The sequence below is a fragment of the Notamacropus eugenii genome, chromosome 2, assembly GCF_028372415.1.
Source record: "Notamacropus eugenii isolate mMacEug1 chromosome 2, mMacEug1.pri_v2, whole genome shotgun sequence".
In the NCBI taxonomy this organism is placed as follows: domain Eukaryota; kingdom Metazoa; phylum Chordata; class Mammalia; order Diprotodontia; family Macropodidae; genus Notamacropus; species Notamacropus eugenii.
The window spans coordinates 132,650,327-132,662,514 of record NC_092873.1 but is presented as its reverse complement, the minus strand read 5'-3'; the positions used below and the strand labels follow the sequence as shown (position 1 = coordinate 132,662,514).

The 12,188-nt window shown below is 33.1% G+C and overlaps 1 pseudogene; it reads right to left on the bottom strand.

The window, feature by feature from the left end:
• Positions 1-1,904: 1,904 nt before the first annotated feature.
• On the bottom strand, positions 1,905-10,203 carry LOC140522816 (ribosome production factor 1 pseudogene; annotated as a pseudogene).
• Positions 10,204-12,188: the final 1,985 nt, after the last annotated feature.

Here is a 12,188-nt window from a genome sequence, read left to right as displayed (position 1 = left end):
ATGGACTTCCTTGTTTCTCACTTGATCTTACCGGAAAGGCTTTTGCTTATTCTCCTTACTAATAATGCTCGCTGGTGTTTTTAGAAAAACACTTTTTTTTCATCAATTTAAGGAAAAATCTGTTTGTCCCAATACTTTTAAATGTTCTTAAATAGAAATGATTGTTGTATTTTAACGCAAGCATTTTCTTCATCTATTCACATAATCGGATTTTTACTATAATTATTGATAAAATCAATTGTGTTAATAGTTTTTCTTATGTTAAACCATCCCTGCATTCTGAATATAAATCCTAGGTAATCATTGTGTGCAACTTTTGGAATGTATTGTTCTAATGTTTTAGCTAGAATTTTATTTATATTTTTTAAACAATATTCATTAATGAAATTGGTCTATACTTTTCTTTCTTTATTTTTATTCATCATTCTTTAGGTATCACTATGCTATTTGTTTCTTAAAAGTAGTTAGTAGGAACCCTTCTTTGCCTATTTTGTCATGTTACTTATTAAGTATTGAAATTAGTTTATTTTTAAATATTTGCTAGAACTCATTTGTAAATCAATTATAGAATGGTACCTTTTCTTTAGGAAGCATGTCTGTTGCTTGTTCAACTTCTTAATTTTTTCTTTTTTTTAAGGTGCAGAGTAGCATGTTGCACATTTAATATTGTTTCTAGAACCCAGTTCCATTCACAAGTGAATAAATAATCTGTATACAATAAGTTATTTGGTTTTGCAATTCTTAAAGAAGCTTGCCCTTTATCATACAGGATGAGACTGCTTGTGACTTGGGAAAAGGTCACAGGATCTCAAAAGAGCCAGCAGTTTTTAGAATGCTAGTCTTCTGACAGTACAAATACCTTATCCCATATTTTGGGTGTGTTCTAGAATTGCCTATTTTTATAGTTATGATATCTGCATGTATTCCTCTTTATTAGTAGTTGTTCTCCTGTGTAAATATTTTTCTTTCAGGTTTCTGAATACAATATTCATATGCAGATTAGTGAGGTGATGTGATGTTTTCTGATGTGGATTGTGACTATTCAAAGGAGAGAGGATTCTGAAACATGCACAAAACTTTAATCTATATGTATGTAACAATGTTCCAAGTTAATCTTTCAACTTGTGTCAGACTTTCTCATCTACTCATCCAAATTTTCATTGCTTTCAGTTTTGTACACTAGGAAGAATACAATAAAGTATTCAGATGAAAATCACATTTTTTTGTAGTTTTTAAGGGTTAACAATGGATTTTAAAGACACATAGGGTAAAAATAACACATTAAATAAGGGGGAAAAAAGAATCATGGGGTAAACCTGAAAATCAAATGTGGTATATTTAGTTCAATGTACATAAACTTGATACAATTCATACAAAATGTCCTTTGAGTTATTTCTGTAGTGGTTATACTACTCTGCTGAATTATTAGATTCTCCCTTCTGGTCACTATCATAACAACATCACAGAATATATTATTGCAAGGTAATTACCTATGTAATGGACAGATGCAAAGAAATTGTTCTAATGACTTGGTGTGTCACCAGAGAGGTATTAAAAGTTTGCTCTCTGGGCTCTTAGTCTAATTCTTTTTTCAGCCAGTACCCAACTCTTCTGTTTTCTTCTACCAGGCAACAAGTTGACTTAAAAATGGTTATTCATGTATTTCCCAGCTCTCAGTATAAGGTGAAAGCTATAAAAAATGAATATATTAAAGAATGTACTCCAACATTCCTTTATTATTGCCACATAGAGCTGATAAATTCACAGAATAATCAATCAAAGAAAGGAACCTCACTGATAAATATATGGCTGAAAAGTGAGTGTGTCTTCAGACTAGGTCTCTTAGTCAAAAACAACTAACAAAGTTCAAAACAAGTAATGCCCAATCTTACTTTCTTAATACTTCATAAATGAAATTTCCTTATACTTGTGTCCATTTCACAGGGTTCATATTCTCCATTTTTAGAATCAAAGGTTCCTCTTTGAAGAGATCTCAATTTTAAGGTAAAACTTCTGGAGTTACTGAATTCCCACTTTCTTTTCGCTCTTAAAAAGGTATCTGTGAAATCTGAAAAAAAAAAAAAAGATGTAATCCTGCTGATTATGAAATGTTGCACCTTGCTTTTGAATAAACTGAGGATCCTGGGGGAAGAGAGAAGCAAACATGAGTCCAATGGAATGACCCACTCTTGGAAAGCTAACCCTTTCCTCTTTGTCTCTTTGTAGAAGCGAATATTGCTCATTTTAAAATGAGCAGGTGAACCATGAAGCAAATGGTTTAAAACAAGTCCATTTGGTATTTCACGATCCTCATTGATGACAATCAGATCTGTGAAATCTCGTGAGGTATGCTTGGGAATCATTCTTTTCAGAGATAGACCTCTTTGTAATAAACGTGTGAATTTGATATAACAGTGGACAGCTGTTCCCAGAATCACACTCTTCTTCCATGAATTCTGTCTGGTATAGTAATAAGAATCTTGGGAGAAATCTGTCTGTTGAAATGAGAAGCAAATTTATTTGTAGCTTCATCATAATCAACCTCTTCATCCTTAGGATGGATTATTGTCTCATAAGCTCTCTAGCTTTCAATAGTCTTGAGCGGTGGTTTTGGTGGTCCCTTAACTCCAAGTGCCTCTCTCTCTTTTTTAAAGTTTTTCTTAGCTGCTTGTTTTTCTTGTTACTGTTACTTCTTCCAGCTCATGAACGTGAAGTGGCACCGCTGATTTTTCTTTATCTCTGAGATGCTGAAACACTGCAGGAAGTCTGCTTGCTGCACCTGGGGCTGCTGCAGGGCCCCTCTCTCCGTCGTCTCATTCTGGGGGGTGGGGGAAAGGGGATCCCTCCTGGGCGGGAACTATTTGCTTTGTGTTTTGAGGGTTTTAACACCAGCATCCTCGCTGCACCCCTCAACTTCTTTTTCTAAAATAGGTCCATATATAAAGATATTTTGTTTCCTCTTCTGCTGATCTAGGAAGTTTGCATTTCTATAAATATTTTTCCATTTCACTAAAGTTGTTAAATTGTTTGGCATATACTTGGACAAAATAACCCATGATAATTGATTTAATTTTATTTCCCTTAGAGGTATATTCATGCTTTTCATTTTTGATAATAGTGATTTTGTTTTCTTCTCTCTCTTTTTAAAATCAAATCAATTAAATTTAAATCATTTTAATAAAAATAATTAAGAAAACTGGTTCATGACTGGGAGTGCCCGGACTTAAAAAATTCTAATGAATGTATTTCAATACAGATTTTTCTCTTATAATTCTATGCATTTTATTTAATATATTTTTAAATAATGTTCTGAGAAGAGACTGACCATAGACTTCCCCAGACTGACAAAGTGATCTATGAGCCAAAAAAAAAAAAAAAAAGGAATCCATGAAACAGAGGAAGAGGAGAAGTAGGAAGAGGGGGAGGAGAACGGAGAGGAGGAGGTGGAGAACTTTTAGTAAAAATTCATGATTTGTTAAGAATTAATAAATAAAACTTGCAAAATTCCCTATTATCTCTCCTCATCAAAAATTTAAATTTGTTTGTGTCTGTGAATAAATAGAAAATTAATTTATTGTATAAAATTTCTTTCTCACAATTGTTTTAAGTTTCTCTCTCTATATGTGTGTGTGCATGTATGTATTTATGTATGTATATACACATATGCATTTACCTATACATATACACATATATACTCTTTCATTTTACACTTTCATTGCTTTAGGGAAAAGTTTTCTTTCCGAAGAATGGTTTTATCTCTGAAATTAATATTTCTACTCCTTCCTGGTACAATGGAAAGGATTTTTCAGTAAGAGTCAGATGACTAGGCTTTAAGTATTTCTTCTGCTTCCAAAGAACAGTATGTTCATTGGGCTTTAAGCATTTTTCTGTTTTCAATGAGCAGTGTATTTTTCAACAAGTCACTTAAATACAAAATTTAGATTTGGAAAAGACCTCAAAACTTGCCTATCTGAGTGGTGTCAAGCTCAAATATGAATAGAGATCATTAATTGCTCTGTTAGGATCTCTGTAGGCCACATATTGACCTAATTTTGAAATGTAACAGTAACTATGCTTTATTGTATTTTGTTTAGTTTTTAAAGTACTTTCCAATTTTATTTTAAATTACCCCAGCTGCATTTGGAAGTGTTGTGGGGTACTTATTAATGCTTCTGCTCTAATCCAATCAGTCTGTGGCTAAATTGGAATCCCCTCCACAATATCCACAGTGAATATTTAGCATGTCTTCTGTACTTCTAGATTAATACCATGCATAATTCTTTGATTATCAGATGCCATCAACAACAGAAAATGTTGAATACAAATCTCCAATAGGCATATATTTAATTATAATTATGCACAATTAATTATATACTATATATAATACTGCCTATATTTTATTGTATATAAATAAATTTGAAAGAATATCATTGATGAGTGAAAGTAAAATAATTTATTAAGCAGTTATTAAAAACCTCATATACAAATTTAAAAACACAGTCCCTACTGTCAAAGAGCTTGAATTCTAATGGAGAGCTCATAGGTTAGTGATAGGCAGTGAAGGGCAATTTGGAGATAAAAATGAAGTATTATTTGATCCTGGAGTCAATATATAGCCTTTTCAATTTACTGAGTAGGGTAAAGATATGGTCAGACCTGTGCTTGAGGAAAATCACATTGGTAAGTAGTGTGAAGGATGGATGAGGGAGGAAAAATGCACTAAGTCAATAGACAAACAGGGATATCTTGCAGTAGGGAATGAGGACCTGAAATGGTTGACCTACAATTTTTATTGGGTCCAGTCTTGTATCATGGGTCCTTATTTGTACTTGACATATCCACTGCTGATCTTGGATAATTCATATTCTTTATCCACATACCTGAGGCTTCCTCAAAAACCTAGAATAAAATTTTAGTATTTAAGGGAAATTTCTATAAATATTGTTTCCTAGTTTGAAATTCTAAACATGAAGTGAATTAAGCATGTGTGCATGTGGAGGTTGGGGTTGGGAGAATATGATAGCGAGGAAAAGACGATTTTCCAAATGACACTTGAATATGTGCTTCTGTGAGTACCTCATTACCCCTTAGGTTATAACTATGCAGTATGACTGATTCCTAAATCAAAAGACCAGTGCAGAGAAAGAACTGAGTTGAGGAGTTCAAAACCCTGCTACCAGAATCAGGGAACTGTCCCAATTCAGTAAAAGTTCTTTTTGTTACCATTTTGCATTTCCTCTTGTCTATGTTTATCCATAATTCTAACCTTGGAGCACCACAAGTTATACTTTTAGAATAAGTTCATTTTTTTGGATTTTGCTAATTATAAATTTTTTTTTCCTTATCCTTGTGCTGACATCTGTCTTTGCAGTTTCTTGCTCTGCTCAGTGTTTCTTGTTCTACTCTGGTGAGAAGAGGCAGTTAACAAAATAAATCTAATGATTTTTCCATAAGATGACCCTATGATTATTTGAAGAAGCATACATGTCAAGCACCAAAACTTTTCATTTCCTGTTTAAACATACCTCTTTCCTTCCATTGATTCATTGATGACAAAGTTCTAGAGTCATTTAGATTCCGGCAACCCTAATTTTGACTCCAGAGCTTGTAAATATCTTCTTAAAATGTGAGTTTCCAAAACTAAAAGGAATATTCCCAGTATGTTTTGACAGATTTTCATTGTCCAATCTCTTGATGTTAAAAAGAAATAAAAATTAAAATATTGGACCTGATTTCCAGGGTCCCTTTAATTTAGAAAACTCCAATATATATACTGAAAAATTAGATTTTCTTTTGACAGGAACATAGCAAAATCCTCCAATTTCCTTTCTAGTAGGAAACATCTATTTCTAAGTTTGTGGAAAATCCATGCTATTGGCATTAATAATACAAATTGAAATATGGCAATGTGGTGAAGCAGGACTCTGAATCAAGTCTAGTCTCCATACTATAGAAGCAGGATGAAACATAAATTTAAATGATCCTTATGTGAATCTGGTGTGCTTGACTTTTAGTGTTATTATGGAGAACTTGATTGTGGAAGCAAGGAATTGGGAAGAGATATTATATCTTATATAAACATAATACATAGAAATATTGTAACATATGTATACACATATACATAAATTATTAAGAATATATTGTTCATATGTGTATATATGTACATATAGGTTTCAACAAAAGTAGTTAAAAAGAAGTTTGTGTAGAGACAATGCAATTCCAAATGGCGACTCCAAATCTTCGTAACTGCAGATCTTCATATGACACTCATATGTCCATAATTACCATCAAGGGGTGAAAAAATTGTCTCTGTGAAAGTAGTAAGACAGTTTCTGCTGAATTTAGCTAATGTAGAAAAAGGTTAGAGAAGCATCATGATGCAGTACAAAAAGTCCCAAAGTTAGCAACAGAAGACCAACTGCAAGTTCCCAAACCTCCACTAATTAGCTATGAAAAATTAACGAACTCACTAATAGCATGCTTAATAAATGTTTATTTCTTGCATTAACTGTCTGACTTTCAATTTCCTCACTTATAAAATGTGTTTGCTACTTATGAGGATGCAGTTAGGTAATTCATATATTTTTTTCAAATAAGTATGCTAATGCATGCTCATATATCCATATTTGTGAACACTAAAAATGTATATATATATATATATATACATACATACATACATACATACATATATATATATATATATACACAAGGTTCTTTTTTTCAAATTATTATAATGCCATCATCATATTTACACATAAAAATCAACCAAAAAGGCATAAATCTCATGTGAATGTCAATGGAATTTTCCCTGTTTTTTAGTAGAAAAAGAATGCAAATAAGATGAAGAGAATCACTAATATTGCTTTAAAACATGTCTTGAGAAGATACTATAAAAAAGCTCTATAACAAAAGTTTTCCATGTCCTATTCAATGGCCTATTGAACTCAAATTATATTCACTGTATCAATATTCCAAGGCAACAAAATTGGCTCAGTATCTAGGTCTTGATTGTAATAGAATTGGTTCTGTTTTAAAATGGTCAAGCTAGAGAATCAAATAAAAAAAAAAAACAAGATAGTAAATATAAGTAGAGATGGATGACAGTCAAGGCATGAAAGCATACATTCAGGGCAGGTGAACTGTGACAAGAGGTTAATATGAAAGCATAAAAATGCAAGTAGAAAGCAATATAAATGTAACTTCAGGTTAAATGTAGGTGAAAATGGCCAATACAGGGCAAAAGATGAAATGAAGATAGCTAGTGATTGATAACATATGAAAGCTGCACAACCTAAGGATTTTGGAACAGGTCATATTTTTTGTTCATTTTCAATTTCTATAAAATTAATGACATGACAGGGACTATAGAGTTAGAATCAATATATCAATTTCCTGGCTGATGACAGAGATAGAATAGGACTTATAAATTGTAAACTAACATTCTTAGTTTTTTTTTTTCTTTTCTAATTCAGACTCTCTAAACTAGAATAATGACAAATTTATATGCCAAGGCTGATATCATTAAAAACATAAAGAATCTCCTATTAATAATGCATAATATGAATCCCAGAGCTGAAAGAGATTGTAGGGTCATCTAACTCAATGGAACTGATATTGTTTTAGGAAATACTGACATCAGCTGAGTTACAGTGACATATTTCTCCCTAGAGAATAAGGGTTTTAAAAAAACTACATACAATGTGTATGGTTATGCATGCCTATGTGCCCATATACATGCACTGAGTGTATATGTGTATACACATAAAGCTGTTGAATTTCTAAGTCCAAAATCTATTTGTAGTGTATTCTTATTGAAGAGATAGGAAATAGTAAAATTACACAAGACCCTCATGCTTGGCTAAGACTTCAAGCTATCTAGTATAAGCATGGGGAAGGTTGCCATTTTTTGATCTTCAGAACTTAGTCAAGTACTTGGATTATAGTAAGGACTCAGTAAATGATATTTGACTACTTTTATACCCATTTTGCAGATGAGGAAAGTGAGGCTCCTGTATTTTGCACAGTGCATATCATTTAGTAAGTAGATACTAAAGTTTTGTTTACTGAAAAATTGACTCGGAAAATAAGAATAGAAATGCCTAACTGGTTAAAGGTAAAATGCTTAATTGTGAGCAGAAACAAGTGAACATATTGGGGCAAAAATCAAAATTAAGCATGAAGGGATACTAAAACTTTGCCTGAAATAAAAGGTTTTTAAACCTCAATAAAAATCTAGGACATTGTTCCAACTGAAATGCTGAGAAAAAGGAAATGAATGTGTTATCTTTGAATATTCTGCTATTTGAATAGATTTCTGGTTTCAAGGATATTCATGAACATTCTACTTGATAACTCAGATTATATCATTGTCACTTCTATTCAGAGTCTGCTGTAAGTCATGCGTAGACTATCTATGCTGTATGCAAGGAACCCTCCTGTAGACCTCTTGACATTATGTGAGTACCTTTGGAACAGATGACCTAATCATCTGTTTTCCACCTTGTATTTCACCTTACAATATGGGAACAGTCTCTTTTGTCTAGAAATGTATCTCCTCTGCTGTTTCCTTTTTGACATTCTTCAATTGTACTGCCTTTGACATTACATAAAGCCCATTGGTGACCTTTGGATGACCAAAAAAAAAATTTAATTCTTCCTGAACAAGAAGTTTTCTATCTTTTGGGAGGGTGTATCAATATGATGCCAATCAAATTAGAATCTTTTGGGTTTTTTGTTTTACTAAAGTGCCTCTGATTGAATAATGTGTTAAAGAAGATCTTCCCCACCCATTGTTAGGCCTGCTCATTGAGGGAAGCTTGATTAGGGGACTTGCTTTGTAGAAGGGTACCAAGTTGCTTTTTGTTCCTATTGAGGCACTGTGTCAGAGGGTTATGCCCTCTGGCTCTGAAAAGTGTATAAATACTCTGAGGGTGAAGTTTTAGTTTGGGGTTTACTGAATGAAAGTGTTTCTTTGGTCAGAGAGACTCTGGGAAGTCTCTAAGAAGCTACTGGCTAGAATCCAGAAGTTGGTGCTTCCCTCTGTGATAACTGTGTATGTACATAATGGTGAGACAGTTTTAGGAGCTCTGTCTGTTGATTTTTGATTTCTCTGTGTTTTCTCTTAAGTTCAGGGTGCTAACTTTTCCCCCTGAACTAACTGAATGTTACATGTGTTTGATTAAAGGAGATTGCTAACCATCAAAAGTTGTCTTTCCCTTTATGAATGCAGATCTAAGAACCTATGATAGCAGGTACCCCTGATCAGTAAGCACTCTGACATACACAGCAGTCCTGCTATCACAGATTCTTTCATTTACTTGTCTAAAAGGAAGGGCAAGGTTTGAGGGTTAACAACCTCCTTTAATCAAGCACATGTATCATTCACATAGTTCGGGAAATCAACAGACAGTGCTTCCAAACTGTCTGAGATAAACAATACATTTATCACAAATCAACAGACAGGTCTAACTGTATGACCATAGTTGCCAGAGAGGGAAGCACCAATATTTGAGTTTTCAAAGCTGCTTAGCAGCTTTCCAGTGTCTCTCTGGACAAAGAGACACTTCCAGTCAGTAAGCCCCAAAGCCAGAGTCTTGTCTGGCACACAAAGCTTCTTCCAGAAACTAAGCCCCAAAGTAAAGCCTCACCCTCAGATTACTTACACCTGTTTTTAGAAACAGAGGATATCTGAACCCTTAAGAACCAGAACCTCATTAACAAAAGGTGTGGGCCTTCATACAAATCCTCCCTAATCAAACTCCCCTCAATGGGCAGGCTCATTAAAGGGTAGGGATGATTTTTAATCCTATTAGCAATAAAAATACATATACTGTTTCTAGTGAAAGAAATTCATTCCGTACTGAAGTTCTACACTTTACTCCTAGTAAAGACTCTTGGTTGATAAAGACAAGATTCAATCAGAGGTTTTTGATTATACTAAAACAAAAAACAGCAAAAGATCCCACTTTGCCATTACAAAGGGAAGCAAAAAGGAAATATGTACCAGGGAAACTCAAGTACCACCAGTACCTCAATCATCATATACTCTCAGACCCAAATGGAGATTGCCAATGAGATTTAATTTCAGAGCATTTGGATTACAGTGGCCCTCTCACACAGGAGCAGCCCTGCTTCTAGTATAGAACTAGTAAGAAAGTTGAAGAAAAGTCTCAGTATAAGAAAAACGCTCACCTTTCTGGCCATCTTCACTAAATGTTCACCAAAGACCACTGAAATTCCCAATATCCCAGGATGTAGAAGTATTTCCCATACGATGAACCCTACTTCCACTTCAAGTCATCACAGCCAAAATTCTGGGAAACAAGATTCATGGAGATTCTATCTGGCATTCTCTTCTCTGGGTTTTGAAACAACAGTTCCTGAAGATGTAGAATAGATTAGAAAATTCTTGCTACCAAATCTATGGCACTATCAAATTATTCAGTATCAGAAATTGGTGTGTATTTATCAATGGAAAAATGGCATTATAGAAAATTTATTGCTATCTTCTTTGTCCACTAAGTAAAGATTATGGGGCCTGGTAACTGAAACCTTTAGAAGTGGTGATCGCTCCATTGAAATGTGAACCCCATGAGAGCAAGGTAATTTTTATATTTCAGTTTTTAATTATGGTGCTCAAAAAAGGACTTTACAAATAATAAGCATTTTAATTCATTCATATTTTCTGCTATTAAACTAGAACAAAAACAAAAAATACAACTTTTTTATAAATGAATAGGCATATATTTTATATCATACGCTATTACAAAAATAACAATATACATATGTAACATATATTTGAAAGTTTTACTTTTTGTCACACACATATGTGTGTACACATGCACATATGGTTGTGTTCATATATGCATATGGAGACAGGCACATATGCCTATCTACAAACCCATTTTAAAATATACTATATTGCAGTATACACACATATACATATATGTATATCTGCATATGTATGTATGTAAGAATATATGTACACAGCATATGTACCCAGCTGTTGAGTATGAAAAGTAAAAATCTATTTTCAATATGTACTTATTGTAGGGATAAGAACAGCAGAGACACACAAGACCCATATATTTGATAGTATATACATGACTGCAGGCCATCTGGTATAGGCATGGGAAAGGAAGCAATTTTTTCCAACAGTCTACTTCTTCAGGAACTGCAGACCAAATTGAGTTGGACAGAGGCACTAATTTAGGAGAAACTGGTTGTGTATAGAATCATGTAATTTAAATTCTACTCTATCATTGCTGACATACTTATAATGGGTGATGCATTTGTGGATATTCAAAAGCATTTGTTGAGAACTAAGTACATTTATTCTACTGTTAAGTCTTTTATTCTAAAGTCAAAAGACTGAGCAATGAAAATGTGGTAATAATGAGAACCTCTGAAATAATCAAATAATTGATGTTTATAGGAATCCTAATTTGCATGGTTCGTGGAGTTTTTAAAATACCACTTTTAAAGTCATAGTAATTAATCTCTTTACAAAAATTGTCATAAGTTATCATGTTTGAAATTTGTTATTCCAGTGCCCTGAATAGTGTAAGCATCTTTCTTACAGTTAACCATTTCACTTTCAGATTAAGAATTTTTCCTTTTAATTAAAAGCAATGAGAATATTATTTTTAAGCTAATTATATTTTCCAAAGTTACAGTTAAATCTCACTTTCCAGACAGTAACTTCCAGATAGCAATTTAGAAAGCAACTTCCAGGATATTCTAATACTTTTAAAATCCAGTGAAACAACAAAGTTATTAAAATGACAAATTGATTTCAGTGTTCCTTTCAAACTTCACTTGCCCTGATCAATATCCTGACTTGACTTTGATTTATCATTTCCTAATTGTCACATTATACTATACAAAGAACACAAATTAACAAACAAGAATTCCAGATAATCATTAAAATAATAACATGGACCTGAAAGGAAATTCAAGATGTTGCATGATCTATCTCTGCATTAGTGGGTAGAATTGTCATTATAAAGGAAAACTAAGAGAAGTGAAGTAGGTAGACTGACTCAACTTCAATTCACAAAAGACTGGGAGGAGGTCTGATTAGGGATTACAGAAGAACATGAATGACTTTTCTAAACACCTTTCTTGAGTTATTTTGATGTAAACACTCAAAAATTTCCATGTTGTAGAAACTACTATGAATTTCTTTT